At 44.4% G+C, this 26,282-nt stretch overlaps 3 long non-coding RNA genes across 4 annotated transcripts in view; 2 read left to right on the top strand and 1 right to left on the bottom strand.

Moving 5' to 3' along the window:
- The window catches only part of LOC147753322 (uncharacterized), a 26,907-nt gene extending 17,395 nt beyond the window's left edge, over positions 1-9,512 (top strand). The window contains exons 1-2 of one of the 2 annotated variants that reach the window (XR_015311545.1): positions 4,811-5,785; positions 9,436-9,512. This is a non-coding gene — a long non-coding RNA (uncharacterized LOC147753322). Of the gene's footprint in view, positions 1-4,810; positions 5,786-9,435 lie in introns of those variants that run through there. The other variant, XR_015311544.1, reaches the window with a different exon arrangement.
- Positions 9,506-15,250, bottom strand: LOC111261520 (uncharacterized). Its single transcript, XR_002681040.2, has 2 exons — positions 11,355-15,250; positions 9,506-10,586 (listed from the first exon to the last, which is right to left on the bottom strand). It is a non-coding gene; the product is annotated as an uncharacterized LOC111261520 (long non-coding RNA).
- LOC111261522 (uncharacterized) lies at positions 12,544-18,461 on the top strand. The gene is made up of 3 exons (XR_002681043.2): positions 12,544-12,628; positions 15,861-15,961; positions 16,329-18,461. It is a non-coding gene; the product is annotated as an uncharacterized LOC111261522 (long non-coding RNA).
- Positions 18,462-26,282: the final 7,821 nt, after the last annotated feature.

The following is a 26,282-nucleotide window of genomic DNA, read 5'->3' as shown; positions in this document are numbered from 1 at the left end:
ATGTATATACATGATTGAGTCGCGTAATGATAATTCGCTTTGAAATATTTTCTTTAATCCATACACAAGCAGAAAAATGCTATTAAACACCATATATACATTTGAAGATACCCACACAAAATATGTGAGAGAGGCTCCGCTCAGCAAACTCACTCGTGGAACCCTTCGTCCTCGTCTTCTTCGAGAAAGATAAGTTCATATATGCATAGCCCTGAAGTTGTGCTTGCCAGACAGCATATGCTGTTGAATATCCGGTCCGCAGTGGCTCAATATTTTTAAGGTGCTTAATCTAGAACGTCTACTAGTGGGTGTTCATTGTTGTGGAAATGCCGCCACGGGCCACGAGCAGCCACGATCACTGCTTCTACAGCGAAGAAACTTTAACATTGGCTGGCAGCTCGTGCTTGCCGACGTCATTTAGGAGGTCTATTCGCGTTCACCATCATCACTCAACAGCATTCTTCACAGCAATCGTTCTCGACAATATCGCTCCTGGCCCGACGTAGCTTATAGCGTCGTTTTCACGACTTTTACGACGACGGTGGTGTCGTTATGCTACATCAGAGGGCTTAAACATAATACAGCGAGCGCCAGTCACTACTACGTCATTATGGCCATATAAGCATTCATTTATTTTCCCTGAAGTTATTCAACAGTGATTTCCTCTAAGCTTGGTCGAAGTACTGCCACCGACAGCGAAGCTCGCGTTGACCGGCTTTTTGCAGTCGCTTCCGCCCTTTGCTAATGTCTTCGTCGGAAGTAGCCCCAGTGACCGGTGTATAACCACCGCCCTAGTACTTCTTCTTCTGATGATAAGTGGGCACTGTATTGTTGCTACCGTTGTTATTGTGAATGCTTGCAGTGAGCTTGGGCGGCGGGCCAGCACGAGCGGCCGAATGGGTTCTCGTCAGCACTCTTTCGCTGCTTTTAGGATAAACTAGTGCGGCGGAATTGTAGATTCAGGAAGAAAAACGAGAAAGAGGGAGAGCGTCGATTAAAAAACAGAATGTTAATTAATCTTAAGTGACAACATTCGCCTTTCCAGCTGCGAAAGTAAACAAGTAGTACGGAGTAAAGAAAGCGAGAAATTGCTACCTGCCTCGGGGCGAATCAGCGGACAAATCTTTCTCGGCTGGAGATATGGCTCTTTGAGTAGTTTCGAGTCCTGTGGCTGCACGGACATGACAGGTCCGGATAAATACTTCAACCGATGAAAACCGAGGACGTTGTCACGTTCATCGCTACTATTAGATATGTCATTTTGTATTCATCTTTCCCGTACCGGCTTCCATACTTACGTAATTGGAGCTACGATCTAGCCGTCGATCAGACGCTATTGATTGCTTTTCGTATATGTGGAAATTAAAACCAAACCGATATGTGTGTGTTTCGGCCCGCCGGTTCTTTCTTTTTGGACATAATTTGTCCCATGTCAACGTATAAAATACTTCAGTCTTTTGGCAAGATTAGAAAAAAAGAAAGAAAATCGATACCACGCTGTGGATGTGTGTGCCAGTGTGCCATTGTCCAGAAAAAACACGTCTAGAGCACGCCTTTCATTTAAACGAATTGATCTTTGCCTTCTTGGAAAACAATATCTAGCATTAGAATATACTATTCTCATTATCCTGATCATCGTTAATATTAATGATGCCTTATTACCATGTCATGTTAGACTATTGATAGCAGCATATCTAAGAAGCACGGAAGTAAACCCCGAAGCAGACAGCTATCATCCAGGAAAAGTATCGTAACTGGAATGTATATGGAAGATTATCCAGTGCTTTATACTGCTACCACTACTAATAGTGAGCAAACTCTCAAAAATTCCTTTGTGTTGAAACGCACCTGCGTCCATGTAGGTATTGGTGAACTAGCAACATCCTTAATTCACATATAGTTTTTACGCCATGATCTACGCGTCCGTGTGTGTGCGAAACACATTTAATAGAATGTATAAGCAAACTTATCAATATCAATGCCTGCTATCAAGGACGCGCGCCTGTCACAGTTGATGAGCCGAATTAAAGACGGTTCTCAACAAAAACAAGGTAGGATTTACTCCTACTTTGTTGTGAATTTTTTTCCTTCCATAAAGGTTGACAGACACGTCGCTGCGTGAGTGTCTTTAAAATAAGTGAACACTCGGTGCCGCTAATAGCGCCATGTATAAGTCCGTAGAGGAGAAAAGCGCCCGTTTAGGTGTACACTCGTCCAATCGTCCTGAACGAGGTTCAGCACCCATTGAATTTTCGACAGCATTGCCATTGGACCTCTAAGAAACGTCAAATATTTCTTATAATAATAACATAGTATTTTCTCCCTAGAAACATCCACTTGCTCAATTGTTCAATATGTTCATGTTTAAAATTTGCTCGTTTTAGTTCTAAAAGGCTAACCTCTGTAGATACAGATGCTTCAAACGTTCACCCATATTTTGATCATATGACCATATGGAGGACGGCTTAACAATGCAGTCGTCCTGTTCATGGAGCCGGTTAATAGAGTATGCATTTATGACACCCAAGAAACTTCGAAATTCCATCAAGTGGTCGCAAATAAAAGTCACGACTTGATCAAGTACGGTGCCCATATATATTTAGAAATTGGTGCAAAAGTAATCTGAATAGAAGCGGTTGACTTTACGGCCGTGCGACGTGAGGTATACACTTCGTCACGGACGCCAGTGAGAATATATTTTATGCTCGATAACCATTTCTATTGGTTTACAGTGTGTTTATTTGTTTTCATCCTTGTCAGGTACCCTGTATGCAGGCATCATGAAAATATATTTTTAAAATAGGATACGAGTGTTAAAACCAGAATAAACAGATTAAATACGCAGCGCAGAGCGTTATGACTGCGTCGCGCGATTCAACGAAGGCCTCCTTGGACGTGAGCCTACGTGAAACCTCCGTATCGGACACAGATGGAATTTTCGTTCGGCTCGTGGAACAATTTATTAGCAGACGCGATATGGTGGAAGTCATGCACTATGCGGCAGACTGCCATATGTCGGTCTCTTCTAAGTAAATTTTTCCACGCTCAGTCCACCATAGTATAGGTAGAACTTCAGCCATAGGTTCCTCCCGTTGTCGGATGAAATCCAGCTAGGCGGCGCTTTTTGTAGGTCAAACTGGTGCTATAGTTCCTGAGAGAATAGCGACGTATCCACTAGCGAATACACGCAGAGGTTACGGCAGGATGTATACAGAAGAAATCAACTTGGACAAAGTTAAAACGGTGATCTTCGAAAAACGGGGCTACATGCAGCAGATACAATGTTCCAGTCGCGCTCCTTGCCTCTGAAATATACGAAGCATTTTCGCTCTCTAGGGCTGACTTTTCCTTCTCCGGAACTTGCCACACTACGTATGTAGCAAAACATGACAGAAAAACATTAGTAGTAAGCGTTGCCATAGATAAGCTGTCGTTCCGCTTCGTGAATACGGCAATACACCTTTTCAATGCCACTTTGCGCCGACTGTTTCATATGGCATCAGGCTCGTCACTGTTAAATAGGTCCTCATCTCAAAAGTTTTCTAAAGCTTCTGACGTCGTGTCACTCAAATTTAATGACTGTGTAATGTCCCATGACTGGCTATATATACAACTATATTTAATTCATTACCCTAGCATTCATACACGCTGTCTATGATGTCCAGATCGAAAAGTCATCCCCACTTCGTTCTCTTCACAGTTGCGCTATTACCCTCTCAGCTAACGCACTCTTCATATAATCCGTTGCAGTTACTAGAGAACTAGATAACTTCCATGGTTGTAAATGCTTCACTTTTTGTTGCAGATACTAGCTCTGTTCTTATATACACGGTCCAAAGCTCTTGTTTCCGACTGTCACGGTGTAGGCATGCCAAGTCGTCGAAATAAATGCCCATACATAGATCGATGTATAGGCTGACATCAAGCGCGGTGCTCCCGTATCGTAACGAAGCAACGGAAAAAGTTGTGTCCGTCTAATATATATCTGCCCTATGTAAAATAAAGTGCGTACGCTCAAGCAATTCCCTCAAGCACTTCACGCTCGCGTGGCCATCATATCTTTCACAATATACAAAGAAACCTATTAGCAGATAGAAATGTGCGATCTATACGCATCTATGTTCGTATCTTTACTGAGAGGATAGCATTTACATGGCGGCACTACCGTCCGCGTAGCTAAAAGAAAGATTAATGAATCGCCTGTAGATTAATTAATACATGTACAGTTCAGCCAGTCCGTTTGCTTGACCGAGTTTTAGATGTTGCTGCTTCTTGCTAACGGTTGTACTTCTGGGACGCTGGGACCGCATTGGCTCGGCTAACATGCCTACGATGTGGTACTAAATGTTCGAAAGCGTACGCCATTTTGGCCCAGGTCCGTCATCAGACAACAGCAACAAAGTCGTCAGCTATAATTAGTATCGAAGCCCAATACGTCTTCCAAATGATACCTATATGTGGCCCTGGAACTCAGACACGAGCAGCAGGGAGAGCGGGTTTTAGCCGAATGCCGCGTGAGATGAGACTGTCAACCATTATCGAGCCGTTAAAATGGTTTTGAATGGGCCCGGTGATAATGCTGTACTACTGCTTGCTGGCAGCGTGCAAATTACAGTACAGCGACCTGAGAGTGCTAGTATTGTCTCGTATATAAATCAACAAATATGGCAATCACGAAACATCAACGTCCTGTAGCCAATACGTTTCTATCGAACCTCGATGTTTTTATGTACTAATTATTTTTCTTTCTGTTTTCCTCTATCCCACTTAAACACAAAGAATAGTTTTGTATTTGTGCCCAGATCGGACAGACAAGTCCAGTCGGTCAACGGCGGCGCCAGGCGATCTCAGCGAATGTCGGTGCGAGAGCGGCAGTGATCGTGCCGGTTATGGATCAGCCGTGACGGCACGTACAGTCTTCACGACAATCAACAGCGACAGTGGCAGCAGCAGCCGTCCGACGGTCATCAGAACAGAGAAGACGGTACAATCATAGCTATTGTTGATGATGGTCATCATAACGACGCGTTCTGTTTGAGGTATACGAAACAACTGCAAAGGTTTCCAACTTTGTTGCTATTGTCGCCGCCGCTGCGGCTGCCGCTCGTATTATCAGCCTTGCTTTTTTGTTCGTTCGTATAGTTACTGTGGAAGGAGATCAAGGTAGTGAAACAACAGCGACGTCGACACCAACAACAACAACAACAACAACAACAGCAGCAGCAGCGGTAGCAGCAACAAAAGCGCCATCGATGGTGATGATGATCGAGAACGTGATTGCAGTAATTAATGGCCGCAGCTAGCCGAAACAGAGGCGACCCGTGCGTCGACCGTCGGCGAGCGTTCTCCCGGCGAGAGCGAATGTCGACAACCTGCACCGCTGGCAGCAGCGTTAGAAAAAACCTCGATCACCTTATCTAGTGTTTTTGTTGTTATCGTCGCCGTAGTTGTTGCTGTTGTTAAAGTTGCCACAGCCCTGCAGGCAGTATTGGTCGGTGAACAACAAACGCCGGCATCGCATCACGCCACGCCCATCGACTGCCGGTCGTCGGTTGTTGTCTGGTTAAGCAGTCCGAATGAATATAACTTCCATCTCCGGCAACGACTGTGGTCATGACGATGATAATGATGATAAGTAGGAAGAAGAACAGTTTTCAAATTCACACGCTGAAGTCACGCTCGGTTAAAACGCCAGCGTCGCATTTTGCTCCGCGGTCCATTCTTCCTTTCTGCAGTAACCCTGTCGGTGTATCGGTCTGTCCGTCTATGATCTATCTACACGCAGGTAGATCGGCTTGGCACAAATATAATCTCATCCGCTTTCGCATGCTGCTACGCTATGAAGTTTGCGACGATTACACACAAACGGCTAACAAACATAATTCAACGAATGGAAAATGTCCATTGAGTTAGGCCTCTATTCTATATTTTTTTCATGTCCGCTCTTGTATTCTATGAGGCATAGACGCCAACCGTTGCTTGGCCAAAGCTTAGCAGGAGGGAAAATACCTTGAAAAAAGTTAAACCAAGCTATATATATATATATATATATATATGTGTGTAAGGAGCATAACAATTATGGCATGATTTTTCCCGACTCTAGCGAATGCTGAGCAAAACACTATCTGATTAATCATACATGAGATAATAAGGCTGTATATTAATTTAGATAGATCTAGCTGATGACGGTACGCTACACGGGCAACCAAGCCAGAAGATCTTAATACTATGATTTTTGATGAACGTTTATATAAGCTGCGAGTATCTGTTTTGATTCTTAGAATAGAGGCATCGTCAGCAGCTGGAAAAGGAGGTCCACGCTGTCCTGTCTAACTGCGCTATTTAACAACAAATAATATATCTAGTTTACGATATAACCCCACTGCGAAAAACAATATCACGCCCACTGTTTAATAGCAACACTGACACGCGTCACCAACATCCGTCCCTGCATCGATATTTAAAATAAGATTTTCAGTGATAAATACACCTCCCGATGGGTCTTGTCTCAGCGTTCAGCAACGCCCAATGACAGTCCGGCCAGGACAACAACAAACTTGTGAAAAGCATTTATGTCAGCATACATACATACACACATACATACATACATACATATGATAAATGACTGCCGTGGCCCTTAAGGACGAGCACTTTTAGACATCTTGGGCTAACCTAGGCAAGTTTACGACACGCAGACATATGCACGCGTATCGAGGCGTTTAGCAAGAGTACTTAATCTGCTTTCTTTTCCGATGCCATTAACCGTTCAGCATTGCAAAGTATAACAGGCTTGAGCTGTTTCACCAACCTTGTCGTTAACGCCCTAAAAACTGCAACGTCCTGTTTGTCGTCGCCTACTTGGGTATACCATGGCGACGTGGCAATGCCAAGGACTTTGTCGAAGACGCACACATATACCTTGGTGTTGGTGGCGCTATTGCTAGAGTTAAGCGTCTTGCCAAACCTCGCAAAAGCACCACGGCTGTTGACATTGATGCGCGGCCCTTGTCGCCTTATGATCTACAAAGGGACACCGCAAGCGTAGTGAACAGCCGACACAGCGACGTGCAATAGGTGCGATGGCCTCTTAGTGTTCGTATGTACGTTCAAAAATTGCACTCTGATATACGCTTTCAAATATAGGTAACACATTCGTAAAGGCTATGGATGTATATGTAGTCGCAGTTCTCTAAAGCGCCGTCACGCCTCTCTATGCAGCCATCGGATAATGGATAATATGTGTTGTTGCTATTGTTATCATCGTTTACTGCAGCGTGAGAGCTTTCGTGCAGCAACATATACAGTCAGTGAGTAGACCTTGAGCTATTGGTACCGCTCTTGAATGCACGTACGCACTATGCCGGAGTGTTTGTATGTGTGTTTAGTCTGCATGTGATGTCTGTTATTCATGCAGATCTCTAAACTGTGCCGCTGGTCGTTCGAGTCCATGTATGTGTGTTCTCGCGAGGGTTATGTAATTAATCACCGATTTACAGTCTCCATCAGTCGTCTCCGACTGGGTAGTTCGTTCGGCCGTTTAGGAAGAAACTGGAGCAGCTAAACCTGTGGACATGTACACGTACATATATACATACAGATTCGCTCTGTTTCCCTCCCTGACAACATGGCGTTATTTGCTCTCGTGCTGACTGCGGAGATGCCTGGTTCACATCAGCTATAGCGGCTTATGCGTTGTAAATGATCGGCACAGTTTGGGCTGAGAGCGATAGTTGCCGTAGAAAGGCACAGCACGCCACAACGAATGATAGCCCAGGTCGTTCTCCTGCCTGCTGCCTTTCGCAGCGGCGATGGTGGCGATTGCAGCGGGACCAGCGAATGAATACGCGTCTCACGTGTTTAAAGCCATAACGGATCTGTCAAAGACGACCAATTGGTCGTTTTGCGAGCCGTTGTCGTCGTACAGAAGGCGATCGAATGTCTCGATACAAGTTAGAGGAGCATCGATCTTTGAAATTCACAGTTAAACGTTCCAGTAACCTCAACGTTAAGGGTAGCACCGAAACAATCACAACGGGACAGCGAGAGTTAATCGAACTAAGGCTCCTTTTGTGCGAATTTCCATGCGAAATAATATCACCTTGATACGAGAACGGCCTCGATGATTCAATGAATTAAAGCAACAGCTCTGTTTGCGAAAGGTTTTATTGGGATTAAAAAGAGGACGCTATTGTTTTACTGGATGAGCAAAAAACTAATTAGCTAATGACAATGTAAAATAATACAGTCGAGGAGAAGGTGCATGACTTGATCGCTACAAATCATCAGTAGCTAAGTATAGCTGATGCAAAATGGGTGTATCCTCCAGAAAAATACATAAAAAGCGACATACTGACAATAGAGACGTTTTCTCAAACCACATACACAATGCTCACTACAGTAACTATGTCCCCTACGGGCTAATCTGCTATATCAGGTCGATAACTTATCGTTTGGCTAGGAAATGTTAACTTGTCATTTATTTATCCATTGGGAGTTGAACGAGATACGTAAAATGGTTGCAACACAGCGGAAGTAATATTAAAGCGAGTTAGCGTTATTGAGGCGGTTGTCGTTAGGTCGAAATGTAAAAACAATACCTCTACAGGTTGGCTTCATTATATAGACCTTTGGTAAAAGTTCGTAGAACGCCTGAATAGAAGAATACATCTAATCGTAAAGATAATAGTTTAACTCTGCATACTGTGCCTCTAGAAGAACCTACCTTGCCTTAAGACCTACCTAGTCGGGCATGTTGCGAGCTGCTGGTTCATAACACTATATTCCGGCAGTTCCATGGATGAACAGACGTTTTGAATGGACCTGCGCTGTTATTTAACTGACACATTATGTTCTGGTTGCGTAAAGTTTATAATAATATAAATTCATCTTAATAAACTGGGTTAGCCAACCTGTGCCGCAGAGATAACCCCTTAAGTTATGAGTACTAACTGTGTCGACGTTTGTAACATAAGCAACCAGATTATATTTGGGCTCACAAATAAACTTTTTGAAACTTGTAGTTAGCTAATTTTGTTCACCGTGTTCGAAATAGCTCAAGTAAGGCTGTTCCACATTGTAGCGAATCTATTTCTGGGCTTCTCTATGCTAACGTCATAAGAAAGTCTATATTGCCTTGCCAAGTAGTTAATTGCATTGAACAGTATAATCTCTATCCGTATGATTTACGCTTCCAAATAGAATGTAAATTATCTGGTAATAATGAGAGCGTGTATGTACGTTTTTAGAATATCATTAACGCAGCAAAACTACCCTGTCAGCCTGCGCGTTTTTAACGTAAATTAGTAAGAAGTCTATATTAGACAATAAATTTCCCAGCTCTATTGGCGTATCTAAATGGCTGCCCGCGGCTGGCTATTGTAAAGAGGAACAGTTAGAGTTCTATATTCTTTATGTCTGCTGTCTTCTTCGTTTCAGTAACCCTTGACCCGCTGCTGCTTCTGGACTATGTTAAATAAATTGCAATAAAAAACGACCGAAACGAGAGTACCCGGTTTGTACGTTCGTTTTTATTATTACACAATTTCTTTATTGCCTTTAATCGGTTTACTACTCAGTAGTAGTTCGGGTGAGGGCTATAGGTAAACAGTTACTTTCTTACACTTTGGCTAAGGATTGTTAACTGCATTCTTATAGGTATGTTATTTTACATATCTCAACAGATCCATCCAGAACTTTATAGTTCTAATAACGTTGTGTGTTGGCTTTTATTTGCTTTTTATCATTATCGCATCATCGTGCGCTATTTGGCTGCTCGGCCTGACAGCCTCTGCATTAAGTCTATCTATCTATCTCATCTATATTCGATTCGCGCTCTCTCTATATCTCTTATGTTCCCTGAATCATTACATATCAATCAGTTGTGTTCGGCCACTCATATGTTTCATTGTTCTCTCCGCATCTTCCTTCGCTATTCATTGCGGTCACTCATGTGTTGTTGTTGTTGTTGTTAATCTCCGCTTTTTGTGGCCTGGCGTTTGCTCTTTGTTGCTACTAGAATCGACGCCGCTGTCGGCGTTAGCAGTGAATGTTCATTTAGCCTCCGCCGCCGCCTTGACGTTCGCATATCGGCCCGTCGGCCTGTCCGTTCGCCTGTCTGTCCTTTCCTCGTCAGGGGGTCAGTCAGTGGGCTCACCTTGGGTTTGTTTACTGCCGTAGCATTGGACGCCTCGTCATCAAGTTGCTGAGACTGCCGTCGCTGGTTCATTTACGTTTTTCCACATCGTCTTCGTTCACCCAGCGTCCCCACCTCTGCCATTGCCACAGCTACTTCTTACTTTTCCATTCTACTTCGAGCGCAACTGCCGTTCGTTCTGTCTATTGTGCTGATTTCTGCGCTTTGGTCCCGATGGTTCTTGTCGTCGACGCGTGCTGCTGCTTCTGCCGCTGCTCTCTGGAGTTGTAAAATGTCGCCGCTATATTTGGCAACAAGGTCTGTCCGTGTTGTTTTGGCCCTCGCCGCCGTTCCTACCGCTCATGTCCACTCTTTATTGGTCCGTATTTTCATCAAGCGCCGCGGGCTAATAATCAGCGCGCAGTCATGGCGGCAGCGGCTGAAACAGCCCCGTCTGGAACCGACGTAGCCGATGTCAATATGTGAGCACGTGCACAATCACAAGTGTTCTGACTCTACCCGTCTCGTTGTTTCGTGTATGTATGTGTGCATGTGCGTGTATTTGTACACTTGATTAGTTGTGTAGCTCTGGCCGCGTCTGCGTACGGATCCCGCTACCCGGGCTGCTACTGATAATTTTAGCCAATCAGCCTATTGCAAACAACGGTATTCTTTTGCTTTTGCTACTGCTTTGACTACTTCAATGCTAACTCTATCGCTAATGCCAACGTTAAACTCCGCAGAGATCGAATAATTTACTACCGTGAGCTGCTAATGCTATGGCAGATGATAAGCGGCCTACGGCAGCCTGCGATTTGATAGCGGCCGCGTAAACTGTGTCGCAATGCTTGAATTTGAAACAAACATATACGTAAATACACACACGCACAAAAGGAGAAGACACGAAGCTTGTATATATAGACTTTATTATGGTTAAACTGGATGGTACTCGTTTAATAAACTGGGACAATATTAATAATATCCGCTTGTAATTAATGCACCAAGAAGACTCACCCGAGGTCAAACTCTATTTCCCCACATCGATATTGCGTTCTGAACAGGTAAGCTGTTAGCATCACTGAATTTTAGCGTTTACGAAGCAAATCATCTTGTTCTCTGAGCCGCAAAGTGTTAAATATAAAAAAAATTGCCCATTGCATTTCTAACGTTAAGTGGCCGCTATCCCCTTTCAAGTCAGCGCCCATATTCTTTATGTACTTACCTTCTGTTACTGTGACATTTTACGCCGGAAAACAGACTAAGTCCGAAGATAACACATCCTGTAACAGCCTACAGTTGCACCATCTGATGTCTGATATTCCGGATTTTTGACATTCATCGCCGATCATTCACTACGTTTCTCATCCAGCAGGCAAACTCTTATCGGCATTGACAAATAGTATTTCCAGGCTGTTATCTGACGTATTGTGAGATATAGAACGACCTGGATATCACTGCTAGCCGATTTGACTAAATACAAAAAGTCTTCTCGAAGCTGATTACTGGTTTAAGGCTTTGCTGATAACTGGTCAGAATCGCTGACAGATGTTGAGAAAACGTGACCCATCTAACTTTTACCAGAAACATTTGTAGGCAGCGACCTGAGTGTAGCTTTCGATGCTGAAAATATCTTATAATACAGTATATTTTAGTGTCTGAGAACAACGTGGAGGCGAATGTAAACAGCTTTTCTTAAAAGTTTACACATCCGACAAGCCATAACGAAAAGATAAGAGCGTATCCACATGACCCTGTCTGGTTATACGGCAAATGCTACAAACTTACCAAGCGTTGGAGATTGACTTCCATTAGCCTTATTTGGGGCGTAATGCTGCCGGTAGAAGGAGGCAGTATATACAATACATTTAGTAGCACTTAGTTGATGCCGATCACTGTCATAAAACATATGCCGGCTTCCGAAGCTGTTGTCGAACTAAAACAGCTAAGGCATATCAAGGACTACTGGCCTGAGGGAAAATAACCTTCCCTGACGCAAGGTGCAATCCAAGAATCCAGCTGCATTTAGTAACTTGGCAACATTGGCATGCGACTGCGTTAATCACAGTCGCATGGGGCGTCTTGCGGACGCCCCACTCTGACCTGTCACCGAAGGCCGACACCTGTCCCCTCCAAGATCAACGAATTACATAGAGTAAGTAACTAGTGTAGTCGTGATGATATAGGTAATGGATGAACCAGGTGGTAAGCGAGCGAGATCAGCGAGCAAGCAGTTAGGTAAATCTTTACAAACCAATAGCATCGAAGACGCAGTGAATCTTCTTTGCCTGCTCTTGTGTTTCCTGTCTTTTAGAATTACCGCAGCAACCCGTCCACGTCACACTAACCAAGGGCCACCTGTTTCGTTTTCCAATATAATGCTGCCGTGACAGAAATATACAGAGAGGACCTGTGCCCGCGCCGGTGACACGTTAAGAAGCAGCACGAATATCACAGCCAACGATTGAATCCGTATTGTACTGTGCTGCCGTTCCTGTTGTAAGTATATTGTGACGCCTCTCTAGGTGCCCACCGTATGCAAAGTATAGGGCAAAACAACTCACGGACATAACAGCTCCAGCCATGTTTGTCCGCCTATAAACTGCTAGAAAAAGAAAAGAAATAATTCTGCCAGTATTGCCGCAGCAGAATTCTGCGTCAAGCTGCTTGCTGCGGTTGACCTTTGTGGCCTCTCTGGCTGTCCAGCACAGCATGGTCAGATCATTTAGGGCTGACCAGTGGCTCATTCATGAAGCCCCTATGAGTGCGTTGCCTACTCTACAGGTCGATAACTTATTTCCGCACGGGGTTATCTGCATAATTCTACGCCGCGAAATGCACGATGAGACACGTAGGCAGTCATAGAAGCTATAGAGGCGGCAGTTCACGTCTCACCTATATCGTCTTTCGGAACTACGCGAAGAGCAATTTAGGCAACATGTTTCCTCATGTCTCTACATACGCGACGATGATGATAGCATCGGGAGCGCCGGAAACAGAAGTGACGGCCGATGCGAGTGCGGATTTGCTACACTGCGGCCTTTATGTGGACAACTGTATAAAGCGGCTGCCAACAGCGAACGCTCCCCCTGATGATGGTTGCTTGCTGAGCGGTTGTTCGCACTTGGCGGGCAGTGAATGACATTGACCGGTCGTGGTGGGGTAAACCTATCGAGATAGCAAGAAGCACTTATCTTAGTCGTAAAGAACAACTACTCCATTGATGACCACACAGACGGACCTGGCGAACGGGACACGGACCCGTACCGAGACGTCGGGCAGTCGAAGGAGCGTAGAGAGGGGGATCACTTATACTGTGAACATATCATAAGCATTTTCATAGGTGGAAATTGCATGAGCGCGTCGATCTGGCTGTAGGTGCGTGGGCGAATCGTGCCCAATCTATGGAGCTCTTATCTTGGACGAAGATGAAAACCACCGGGTGGACCGCAGAATATGATAATGCAAATAACAACGGATTTTGTCCATGTGGTCTGTTTAAGCAGCAGCAATGGGATAGAACCAAGAGGAATAAACATATGTGGTATTCTGGGCTTGCTACATTTGCTCTAAGTGTGGCTGTTCGATGTATTACGTTTGGGTGGACCAGCCCGCTTTTCAAAAGCGATGTCCATTATATGTGAACATTATAAGGGACGCGTATAAAGATGCAGCGACAACTGAGTCAACCTATTTGTGATATCGCTATCTACTTAAACGAAACGCTACTTTTAACTTAGGACTTAGTTAGGTATCTTGTTTGAGGACTATTCCTACCGGAACTTCAGTGCTTCGCTGTATTTATCACTTATAGTAGTTTATTTGCTCGTTCCAATGTTCCAAAACAATATCGTCTGAATGTCTCTGGGGTAACAATCGTTCAATTCTGTCGTTGGCTATATATCTCTATTCGTATTCAAGATCACCACGTGAATAGGTAGTACCTTTTTCTCGACGTGCGCTTCCGTTAGGGTAATTACCACAATTTGCAAAACTGAGCGTTTCAGCCAATTGTCTAAAAGGTCTCAAATACAATATGAATCTATTTGCTTACGGGGGTAAACGTGACCACACGTCTGTCCATGAATAGGACTTCTATGTTAGGCCTGTTTAGTTCAAGCAGTCGTATCATAATAGAGTCTATAGAGCAAACAGGCTTAGCTAAAGCTACGAAAATATTCGCCGTTTTCAGAGCGTTTGTCTTCGGAAACAGTTCAAAGCTCTAGATAATCTATAATATTGATAACTGTCCCGATAACTATCGCGATTCCCCTTTAAACATACTCATTGTTTCCCTTTCGCTTTATCAAATTGCAGCAATAGTCGTCTACTGATATCCGTTCACAGTATCTTATAGTCGCATCTGTTTCTATGGCGGAGCGCTTTTCCCCTTCATTTAAGAGCGAGCATGTAGCAAGACAGAATGTACTATGACTACGTTTGGATCTGTCTATCACTTGCCAATAAGCCGGCAGTCGTATAGAAGCAATATATAAATGGAAATTATTTCCGTTCACCGTTTCCGTTAATAATTGTAGAACTGATTGTCCCACTGACTCTCAAATGATGACCAATGATTAACAAGCCTCTGTTTATGTTACGCCTTACATAGCTTTGTACATTGATTTCTAAGCGAGTTATCAAAAGTTAGAGATATATGGCTATAATAATTTTAGAGATAACGACCCTTTTCAGATGGGAAAACGCACTACTAGTTAAAAACAATGGGTACTTAGGTTCCAATGTCCAAGCTATTAGAACATGTGAGATGTTATCAACGACGGAGACGTTATTACGCCTCATAGGAATTGAGTGAAGATTACTAAAGAAAAATTGTGTTCCTCGCATACCCTCACTGGGCCTCGTGAGTTCTTAGTAACCAATTTCTAGATTGAAAGGATGACACGTTAGAAAATCCCTTTCCATAACGGGTTGTAGCAACAGGGTTTTTTTCGGTATGGGGCACATAGATGATTAAGTCAACAGAACGACTACGCGATTAATGATAATCCCTAGACGACCCATAAAATCTAAACGCTCTCGAATTTTCCCTTTTTGGACAACAAACCTCTAAGTGCAGTGGGCGGTTGAGTCTTCCCAATACGAGCCGCTCAAAGCCACTCTCTCTGCCTGTGAGGAACTAGGCATGTGAAGATGTGCCTAACAATTGCTCTATTACGTTATCGATTGGCCACTGATATAAGAATGAAGTGTGATTAATTTTACTCCTTTTAACCTTCCGATCCTTCCCGAAATAATGATGAAAAAGCTGTTTATTGTTAGGCATTGATGAACTGCCACTACTATTGGTCGGAAGGGCTCCATTGTAAATATTTTTTTTTCGTATCGTAGCGTTTATTTTCGAATAGGACCGATGCGAAACGGTTTTGTCACCGCGTAATGCTTCTATGCACATCGAATTTGAATTTGTCAGTCTGGTAGCAGTGTAGTGGCCTTTCGTTTATTCGTTAGATCGCTAACATAAACAAGCAACGGCTTTGGAGGAGCTCATTGCCTAACAATCCAGGTCACTGTTAAATAACAATTGCTGTGAATATTGATGCTGATGCCTCAGCGGCCAGTTAATAACACAATAGAGCAGTTGTTAGACACATTTTCATATGCCTAGTTCGTCATGTTTTTCACAGCCAGAGAGAGAGAGAGAGAGAGAGAGAGAGAGAAAGAGAGAGAGAGAGAGAGGGGGGGGCTTTGAATGATTCGTATTTTGCAGATTCAGCCTCTCACTGCACACACGTTGCCGAATGTACAGTGATGGAGAGATCAGACAATGGCGGCGGATCACCGGAGCTTGCCTTCCATATAGACATAAAGGTGAGTTGGGGCTGGCGAGCCGGGCACATTTAGTCTGCTAGCTGAGTTCCTATACAGCATAGCTGGTGAACGGCTAGCGCCTTGTTTTGACTTTAGAATAACGTGCTGCAACGGGCAAAGCGATCTCTCAAACTAATCGACCACCGGCGTATAGCTAGATTAGCAGCCCCTTTGAACCATATAGAAGTCCACATGGCCTCAACACACTGTTGTGTACGCTCCTCTACGGAACGGCCCGTCAGATGGAACTGTGACCTCGTGAGAGTTCTACGAGGAGAGCCTAAATTCCTGCGATGATACAGCCTCAACCGACTTGTTGTCCTTCACGGCGGTTTACGCGATGTATTTATGATTACTTCGATTACAGGTGAGGTTTACGCGTGTCATCTCGCAACAGAATGAACGGCTACTGAACACGATGCAATTGGCCAACGGTGGTAAAATTTAATTGTTTTTCGGTGGATTTTCTCGCACTTTCAAGTGTTTCCTTTCATTTGTAACGACGTACTATAGTTGTGTGACGCCCAACACGCGACGAGGCACTCACTCGTCGCGTGTTGGGCGGCGGCCACGAACGGAGCCTTTACATGTAACATCGGCGGGATTCGTCTACTGGAAGAGTAAAGAAGATCGACAGATGACCGATAACTAGAAACCGGTTTGGATAAAAACTAATTGAAGCGTCTACACCTAGTATTTTAAACTGATTATCTTGTTCAGGACAAATACGCCGATGTATTAAAGTTAAGCTCATCTGATCCGAAACAAGAAGGGGTTCGGAATAGCTTAACAGAATATCGCCTTCGGGGTAACACGCTTTATTATTAGAATTTCGTAACTACTTTGGGATATAGAAAAGAAGTCGCAAATTTCGGAGCAAGGCAAGAACAATCTATTGATACCGCCTAGATTATAAAACTACGTCGCTTCAAAAATATTACCTATACGTAGATGTATATTATTGTAGTTGACCAACTTCTACCGTTTTTATATGCGCACAGCGTCGACTCGCTTATCTATCTAAGTAAACAGAGACACGCAGAAAGTGGTATAAATTGTATCTAAAAGTGTTTCTCTTCTGCCATTGGATTTAGCTATGAGTTTAAAATTTCTGCGTTGTGGATTATATGATAACAAATAAAAAACACTTTCTTTAGTAGATTCACACAAGTGGCCCTATGAATTCCTTCCAACTCGAAGGGGAGCTAGCAAACATCAAACGCAGAGTTTGCTCTACTAGAAACGATAGGATACGTAACCGGCCAGCCAGTGAATCTTCGCGCTAGAGTTTTATCGAATTTTCAGTTTTTTTTTTCTCTTTTTGCCAGCATCAACAGTAGACCATCAGTGCAGAATCGATGCCCATTATTCTCTGTTGATTTATCATCAAAGCCATCGGCGCCGTTGACATCGTTCCGCAGTTCATTAGGTCTGATGCTGATGGAAATTTACTATATCCTCTTTAACTAGTTATCACTACTTATAGTGAGCGTTTGCCAACAAACATGGCCCGTCTATTTGCCTTATTCTTGTTTCGTCGCTTACATTGCACGTACATTAGTGATGGTCGGATGAAAGGGTGCGATATACTGTTCCTATTCAAACTAGGATATTATTATCATAGCCAGATAGTTGTTTATCGTCAGACAGATTGGCCGCCGGCCATACTGTCGTACATCCATCTTCTATATTAGGGTAACGTTGCTTCTCTACAAACAGCGATAACGTTGACGATGTTTTTGACGATCTATGAGGAACGGGTCCTGACTAGCGCCGGTGACCTGCTAGCCGATACCGTGGCGCTCATTGATATAGTAGTCGGTCACTTAAAAATGCGAGCGAACAACTAGCTAACAGAACTAGTTCGTACTAGTCAGGCCAATCTGGTCAGCCTGAAGAAGGGAAGTAAGGTCGTAATCATCTCGGAAGCCACAAAAGAGAATACTGTCAAACTGAGGCCCGGATGGACAGAACAACGCACAATTGAATTCATGATCTGGATTTACGTGAGGTGCGAAACATTATATCGAGTTCGCTTCGCCTCCGCATTTTCTATCTGCCTTCGTCGTAGACGAGGCGTTAGCAGCCAGCCAATTCACTGAACGTCCCAAAGGAGAGCTAGATTGGGGATGCCCTCGACCAAACTTGACGCGGTACAGGTTGAAATAAAAGCTTGTTGTTGTTGTTCTCCTGAATGACTTTCTACTGTATCAGCTGCCTTTTTCGTCTGTGAGAGTTTGCGTAGTCCTTTTCACTTGTTAAGCTTCGATGGCAGGGAGTGGACACTTTTTGTTCTCTTGTCTCCAGCCAAAAATAGCTTTAAGCTTGAAATGGATAAATCGTTTCATTGGTTCCACCGAATGTTGACCGCACGCGTTGAAGTTATTATAATGACTGTGATATCAGCTTTTTCAAGCCGACAATCTATGTTGCGGTTTCGATACCTGCATGGCTGTCTTCTTGTCGTCTATTACTAACAAACACTTAAGGCTTAGCGCATCGTGATGGTCGCGCGAGAACTAACAATGACGCTCGCCTCTGTCGAAATCTTCCGTGAACCGGCGATGACGTTAGCTCTGCCGTTGACCACGATTGCTTCTAATGTGTATATATATTTATATGCGTACATTATAGCGTAATTACTAATAGATATATTGACATATATTAGCTCTAGTGCGACGGCAATAGCCAAACATACTGCTATCGATGCCTGTACGTTCTTAACTGATACAGAAGCGCCGATGCTTCTGTTGCTTCCGGCGGGCTCGCTTTCCCGGCCAGTTGGTAACCGGTCACCGGGTTGGCTAGTTCGTTTCGTGGTCCTGTGGCTGTTGGCGAGAACGGATTTCTGCGTCGATATGCTGTTATCATTTGGGCGTACCAGTCGTGCCAGCCCAGCAGCTATATTGGCTCGCCGACATAAGAACAAGTCGGTCTGTGTTTTGTTGATATTTTTCGTCTGCAAAATCTCAACACGCCCGCTGGCGCTTTATTTTTTTTTGCCCGTATTAGCTTATCTTTATCACGTTGTAGGGCTAGCCGGAACGAGCGGGCCAACAGCACGTTAAGCTGCGTCGGCATAGACGACGATAACGCCACAAATAAGTAGGACGACCTTGGCAAATAGTTTCTTAGACGAAAACATTAACTTCCCCTTGTGAACTAACTCAGTAGCTTTTCTAGCGGTCAACAAACGATAGCAGACGCTACAGTCATAGTCAACCTTCCAGCCAACGCTGAACAGGAGCAAATCGGCCGGCCAGATCGCGACGCAGTCGGTTAGGCTGTCCAGTAAACGGTCGGTCGACTTCACTCATCCGTCCACGGCTATACGGGTGGTAGCACTGGCGAAGCAGGTATAACGCACCGACAGACAAAAAGTTGCCAAGGTAGCGCTCACAGTCTGCCGACTTAGCAGCCTAAACAATAGAGACGAGCAGCGAAAAGAACAGCGAGATTCGCTGAATCGTCATAGTCGCAGTACCACGTACATATATTTCTAGATAGCTAGTACAGAATTCAGCATAGCTGCGATAGCCGCCGCCGCCGCCGCCGCCGGCGTCACGCGTAACGTAGACGGACAGACAAATATCGCACGAAAGCAACAATTAAGAGAAACAACATTTTTGCTAGCATAGCGCCAATATATGTGAACGTGAATTATAGAGGGAATATGAACAGCTGGCTTGTCGCTGAGCGCAGATCGTCTGATACTAACGTCACTCACGGAGCTGGTCCTATTTCTTGCTGAGCACATTGTATTCCCTAACGCCTGCAAGACTGATTGACTACACTAAGTATGAAATGCATGATCCTCTAGCTAGCATACTAGAAAGAGTCTTTATTGGTCATCGTATATTATAAAATCTACAAATTTGGAGGACTTTTTGTGTGTACTTCCGCGAAATCCCAATAGGTACATTATTCATCTTTGTAAAGCAAAGCGCACATTGTCAAGCGTCGCTGCGCTGGCCTTTTCAAAAGAGGTGGCAATATATAGTTTATGTGATTCGTCGAGCTTGTTCTCAATAGCAGCAACTGTGTACGATAGCACGATACTTGTAGAGTTCCGGGGGCTAATTTTTGATACGGTTTCTTTTTTGAGCAATGCGATACCGTTCCTATCGTTTCTGCTATTTTCTTCAACAGGCAAAGTTCATATAAAACTAACAAGCAAATAAACATCCAGCTACGAACTCGAACTATAAAAAACATAGTTCCATGCAGCTATTGAGCGAGCTTAGCTACTGAATTGGCAAACAAACGATGGTTTTCCGTCAAAATGATATAGTTATCACATGCTGTTTTTTCAACATGATCATTATATTATTAAGTTCGAATTGCGCTCACCGTACCCGAGGCCGTACTCTGTATTCATCGTCTGGTGCAGAGTAATGTTTCTGAATTACGCAACGTCCACCGTCGCGAGACAAAGCTAACTAATAGGTCACTTAAAGACACTTTAACTAACAGCGCACCAAAGGGCAAAATTATGCTTCCCATATTCTGATATATATATATGTTGAAGACCACTGCAATCTAGAACGGTAACCGTTATCATCGTCATTCCCGGTATACGACGGGAATAGAGGCGAACACAATATTAGCTCTATGGGCTGAGCACCGCTTGTTTGGATGTTGTGCGTGTTATAGTCCTTATTATTGGCTACCTCTAGAATGGTTCGTTACAATGAGACACTGTGTAGGCAGATACATTGCGTTAAGCTGGGAATCGATTTCACATCTGGGAACCAATATTCAATAAAATCGTGCAGACGGAACGGAAGCACGCCTCTCGATGAAGAGGGCGACATAACGATGCTAATGGTCACAACAATCGCCTTAACAACGATATCAACAAAAACGATTATCCAATAAAGTTGATACCTAAGCGTTCCGCCAGGCTGCGCACAGCAAGGCCTTTTATTCGTTACCTCTCATCGTATACTATATTACAAGCTCTCGATGACGCTATTTACTACAGAAGAATTGTCATATTAATAGTCTACAATAACAGAATTGACTGTACGGAAGACGGCATCACGACAACGATACACTTGACAAACAGACGCGTGTAGCGAGTTATTTTGTCATAACCTCTATTTGATGCCCATCTTGCCTTTTTCTCGCGCGAGATGTCGAACATCATTCAAGTATAGCGTCCCTTTTATATAGCGTCCCCAAGTATAGCGAATCGACAATATCCGGTTTGCTATATTTGAAAACTGGTTGTCGACAACAACGACGACGACACCGGTTGTGACTACGATGCCTGCAACGATTATTAACTTTCCCCCTTATAGTTCAGAGCCCGAATTTGTGTGGAGGAAGGGCCGAGCTGAGGGTTTGTTTCGCTCGCTCAAAAAAGGTCGTGTCGTCATGCTGCCTTATTGCTTTCGCTTCTGACACAAGGACAGTGCTGCCGATGCTGGCTTTTGTTGTCTCCGCCACTATTGATTTGGATCCCTCTAATTGACTAGGACTCCGATCGGCGGCGTTTCCCCCTATCAAGCCAAGCAAATTGTGTGCTCCGCCACGATACCATGGATGTTGTGCTAGACCTGACACTGATCTGCTGCCGTGACAATCTATGAACACCGTGAATGCGCTCGTGCTGTAAGAGAAGATCCGTCCGTTGGTGACCTTTCTTCTCTTACTCTTTATCGCTGCTTCGTTATGTCTGTTTCGACGTCGTCTCAGGTCAGCCAGATAGTCGGCCTGTCGTTAGAGGCGCTGGGGAAGGTCTCGCCGAGTCCTACCTTGAACACGGCGCATACATTTCCCCACACAATCTGCTATAGACAACATGATTGTGTAGTTGGTATTTTGCAACAGCATCAAGCATATCTCGTTCGCTGTTTCTGCCGCTGACGCATGGCTGCTGCCACTCACGCTGCTTGTCTTATGGCATCTTATTCCGTTCACCCCCTCTTTGAGCTGTTCTTGGAGCGACAACAAACTATATTCTATGTTCCTCCTTATGCTGCTCTATCAGAGGAGTCATACCTACGTCTCGGCCGTCTGGTAGGATTCCGATCGAGACTTGCGGGCGAATGTCGCTGATCCGAAGACGGACGAGCAGCAGACTAGATGGGAGAATTCCCTGTAGTCGGCCGTGGGGACTGCTGATATCGACTGACTACCTACCACCTGATGTTGGCGCAGTAGCACGGTACCAAATCTTGCTCCTTGGATTTAAAGCGATCGAGTCCTATTTTCGCCGCGTTGATGCTGCTGTCTTCGTCAGGATGTTCATTCATTGGATCATCGTTTAAAGCCAGCGTTCGCTTACTGTCTAACTTGAGTTCTATACAGATCTTGAGATGTAGTAGCAGTGAGTGGTCTTTCTAGCAGCCGCTTTGTGGCTGTCTGGCTATGGCGACTGATCTCTTAAAGTCTCACTCAGGAGCCTACCCACTGCTTTGATCCGGTTTGCGCGTTCACCAGCCATTCGTCGATCTCTCTCGTGCTCTCGCCTGTCTCAATAGCTGCTGTTCGACTGCTAGTGTAGAATCAAACTGAAGCATTGGGGGGCTTCAGGAAAGACTCGTGCAGGAGGGTTTGCTCCTGTTGTGCCTGCCATTGTCGTCATTCTCTATGGGATCTTCTGCGAGATCCTGGCCTATTCCGGACGACTGGGAGCGATCGGTACACAACAGACTATTCAGACTCTCAGTCAGGCGTTGCCTGACCCGTTGATATTGGCTGCGCCTCGACGCTCGTAAAGAACGCAAAAGATAGCAGCACGGAACAAAAGCCACCCCATTCCATTCGAATCCAGTCGTAGACGTGAGAGATAATCACGATTAACGGAATAAGAAAACTGGTCACTATTAATAATAACACAATACAGTAGCATTACCAGGATCACTATCAGAAACAGGATCAGCTACTGGGAGCGAATATGGGCCAAATGACGTAACAGGCCACTTAGACAGCCATATACACACACACGACCACATACTAACCCATTTGTATGTAACCATTTATAAGATAAGCACCTACATTTCCTCCTATCTTACTGCTATTTACAACTGTAGTTTGCTGTTAGAGCAAAATTGTATGGCCAAGTGAACTTGGTAGACTTTATTAGAGCGTTATTATAGAGTTTTCTTTATATAAAGCTTATCTTATTATCTCGCTTTATATTAAAAGCGGCGCGCATTCTCATACACATAATAACACGACATATACACGCGGACATCGACAAATCTAGCCCTGTGTAAGCGAATCACGTGTACTCTGGACCTTTGGCATATAGCAGCCCGCAGACATAGAAAATGAATTCTACCTTAAGCGAAACTACGGCTCTCATGCCAGGGCCTGAGTGGCTTGCTTCTGTATAGCCTTATGTATGACCATTAGGTTTTGCTATTTACATATGTCATTGCAGCATGTGAAAACGCTTGAAAAAGCTCGTCCTCGTTTGTCTGTCGTATGCAATAGTAGAGATGTACTGTGAAGCATAAAAAATGGCTGCATCTCTTAATGGCTGTTCTCTGCCGCCGAGCACTCTGTGCTGAAAAAGCGTAATCCGGTTCAACTGTGATTTTTACTATTATATCGGTCAAACACGGCCTCTGATTGGCAGTACAATACAATGATGACGTAAAAGAAGATCCCTGCCGAGAATTTCTATGTATTTTACCTAGGTGTATGTGTATTTCTTTGTGTTCAACTTTAATATGGGGCAGACCGAATAAATTGGTAAACCCGTTTGAGGTAATAATACAGGCTAGATTATACCGAATCAGAGTAAATAGAACAATTTTGTTATCTGCAAGCAATAACACAATTGAAAGGTAGCGTAATCGATTTTCTTCTTCGTTACTGGTAAAGATAGCTTTTTGCGGATGAAACCACAATTCGGTCTGCAGTCGGTGCTTCGTCGAACGAAATTAACCGTTTCATCATCGACACGGTGAGGACAACGTAGCTATAGTGGCTGTTCTGGGACACCAAAAACAGCAGTTCGCGAGCCAACGAAATATGACCATAAAAGAAACAAACTTTGGCGTGTTTCCCGTTAGCAGAAACATTGTCAGCGTCTGCACGATCTTAAGGCCACCGGTTGCCTCTTTTTCTCCTTCTATTGCTGTCTTCATGGCGGCGGCACCACTTCTTCTCTGGATGAGGAGTCTTTTCTAGTTATAAATTTTCCCTATCATAAATAAGAAGGCAATCGTCAAATAAATCACACGCGCGCAGCCGCACAACGGCAACGCCGCTAGTACTGGCATTCAACAGCTGCCGCAGTGGTGGCCCTGTCTATTTTGTGCAAGACTGGTGGAAGAAACAAATCGTTGAATCATCGGGGGTGATCTCGAAGACACCCAGTAACGGCAACGAGGACGACACAATGGCTGAACAAAAAAAAATCGCCAAGGTAAACGGTTAGCTCTGCTGGCGATGATGATACCGTGCGAGTGCCAGTGGATATCAAAAGAGCCGAACAGCGGCTTCTAAGACATGCTGAAGTGTCCCATCTGGAGTAGTGAAGCCGTTCATGGACGACGAGAGAGAGAACGCCAAGGTCCTTGTCCGAGGAAGGGTAGCTAGCACATCGCCTCTATTTTCAGGGCGTAGCAGCAAAGACATTAGGGCTGTGCAGCCCGCAATCGAGCGGCCGCTTCATGTCCTACTAAATGACTTCATAAATCAGCCATTGCTAGCGCCGTTGCTGTCTGGATCGAGATCGCTTTTGCCTTTCGTGCCCAACAAAACTCACGCCGAGAGACCGGTAGAGGAACTAACACGGAAAAGAGACGGTGCGACAGGCACTAATCGTCCTTAAGCATATGCAATTGTTTGCAGATGTGTGTTTAAACGAGTGAACATGTGTCGCTTAAATGCTAGCGGAACCTGTAGTGAAAAGGAACAATGCTAGTGTCTTATCTTGATGCACTGAAACGTTGTAATGCTCTACAAAAAAATATAGTAGTAATTAGAAATGTAGAACACGCTTACTTGCGATCTGCTGAAACCGGCCTCGGACTGTTCTATACAGTTAAAGGTATCGATCTATGACATAAAGTTCTCGAACTTTAATACTTAGTTGCGATCCATGTCTCGTTTAAATAGCTTCGCCATTTTTGAAGATCACCTGCGCGAAGTGACGTCGCTACTACGAGTAGCGGCGGCGACGACGACGTTAAACATGGACGTCGAAATCAAAAAAGGAATCCTAGGAATCACTACCAGCGTTCAGCTTCGTGGCCATGTGCGAAGCTGTTAAAGAACCAAAGTACAACCGGAAGAAAGGAAGCCTTTTAATACTACTCAGTCAACACAGATTCTCCGACAGGCAGGCCTAGGCCTCGGCCTCGGCCTGTATGATTAGCCGACCTTCGCTTGTGAACTGCCCGAGCCGAAGCCGGCAGTATTATTTTCGGCCGCCGCCGCTGTTGCTTCTGCATCCGCTGGCCATATGTTGTTGTTTGGCAAATTCTTTTGCCTATTAGATAGGCAGACAGGACGGCAAACAGGGGTTACGTCTGTTGAAGCTTTAGGCGGATGTTGCATCAACGGTGTGGCACACGCCTTTACGAGCATAGGAGCCACTTCACTGGAATTATTCTAACTTCGTCCCTCCCCCACACGTTCAACGTAAGTGGCACATTTTTGCGACGCGAATGTTAAGGCGACTAAAGCGTTTACTGTACGACCTTTCATTCCTGTAAAAAGCATTGAGATGCTGTGGGGAAGGAAACAGAAGTATGCGTTACTGAAGCTCTCATATATCTATTCTGTTTCTGTTGCTCGTATACAGGCACGGAGAGGTGAAGTCTTGTGGAACTGCCTGCCACACAACTGTTGGGGCCGTTACAATAAACTTTCCTCTAAAATTACCAGGAATTGATGTCATGTTAGGGTCTCGTTAGACTAGCGCTTCCATATACCTCAACGAGTGCTGTGGTTCAAACTAAAAGTGTGGACTTTCGAGTCACATCTATAGTCGCCGTGTCCGGCACACCAGAACGCCTGCTGTTTCGACTGATCAGAGGAAGATCGGTTGCTGAAGACAGAGGAGTCACGACCATGAGCACGACCCTGACAGCGACGAAAAACAACACAACGAAATGAGAATGGGGTTGACGCGAAGCGTCACTGAGAAATAACGGGTAGAGCTAAAAATCAAGAAGAAACGGTAACTTGGACCCTGGCTACGGTTTTGCAATTAAGTAACTTTCGATGCGCATGCGTGTGAGTCTAGCATATTCTAGTATTTAACTTTTTTATAATTGTGATTATATAGATCCAATACGTTATGCTAATGGGTGCCATACATATATTACTAATTGGGGATGTTGCTATTGTCAAA

The sequence above is a fragment of the Varroa jacobsoni genome, unplaced genomic scaffold, assembly GCF_002532875.2.
Source record: "Varroa jacobsoni isolate VJ856 unplaced genomic scaffold, vjacob_1.0 scaffold_564, whole genome shotgun sequence".
Classification (NCBI taxonomy): domain Eukaryota; kingdom Metazoa; phylum Arthropoda; class Arachnida; order Mesostigmata; family Varroidae; genus Varroa; species Varroa jacobsoni.
This window is presented reverse-complemented; position numbering and strand designations above follow the sequence as displayed.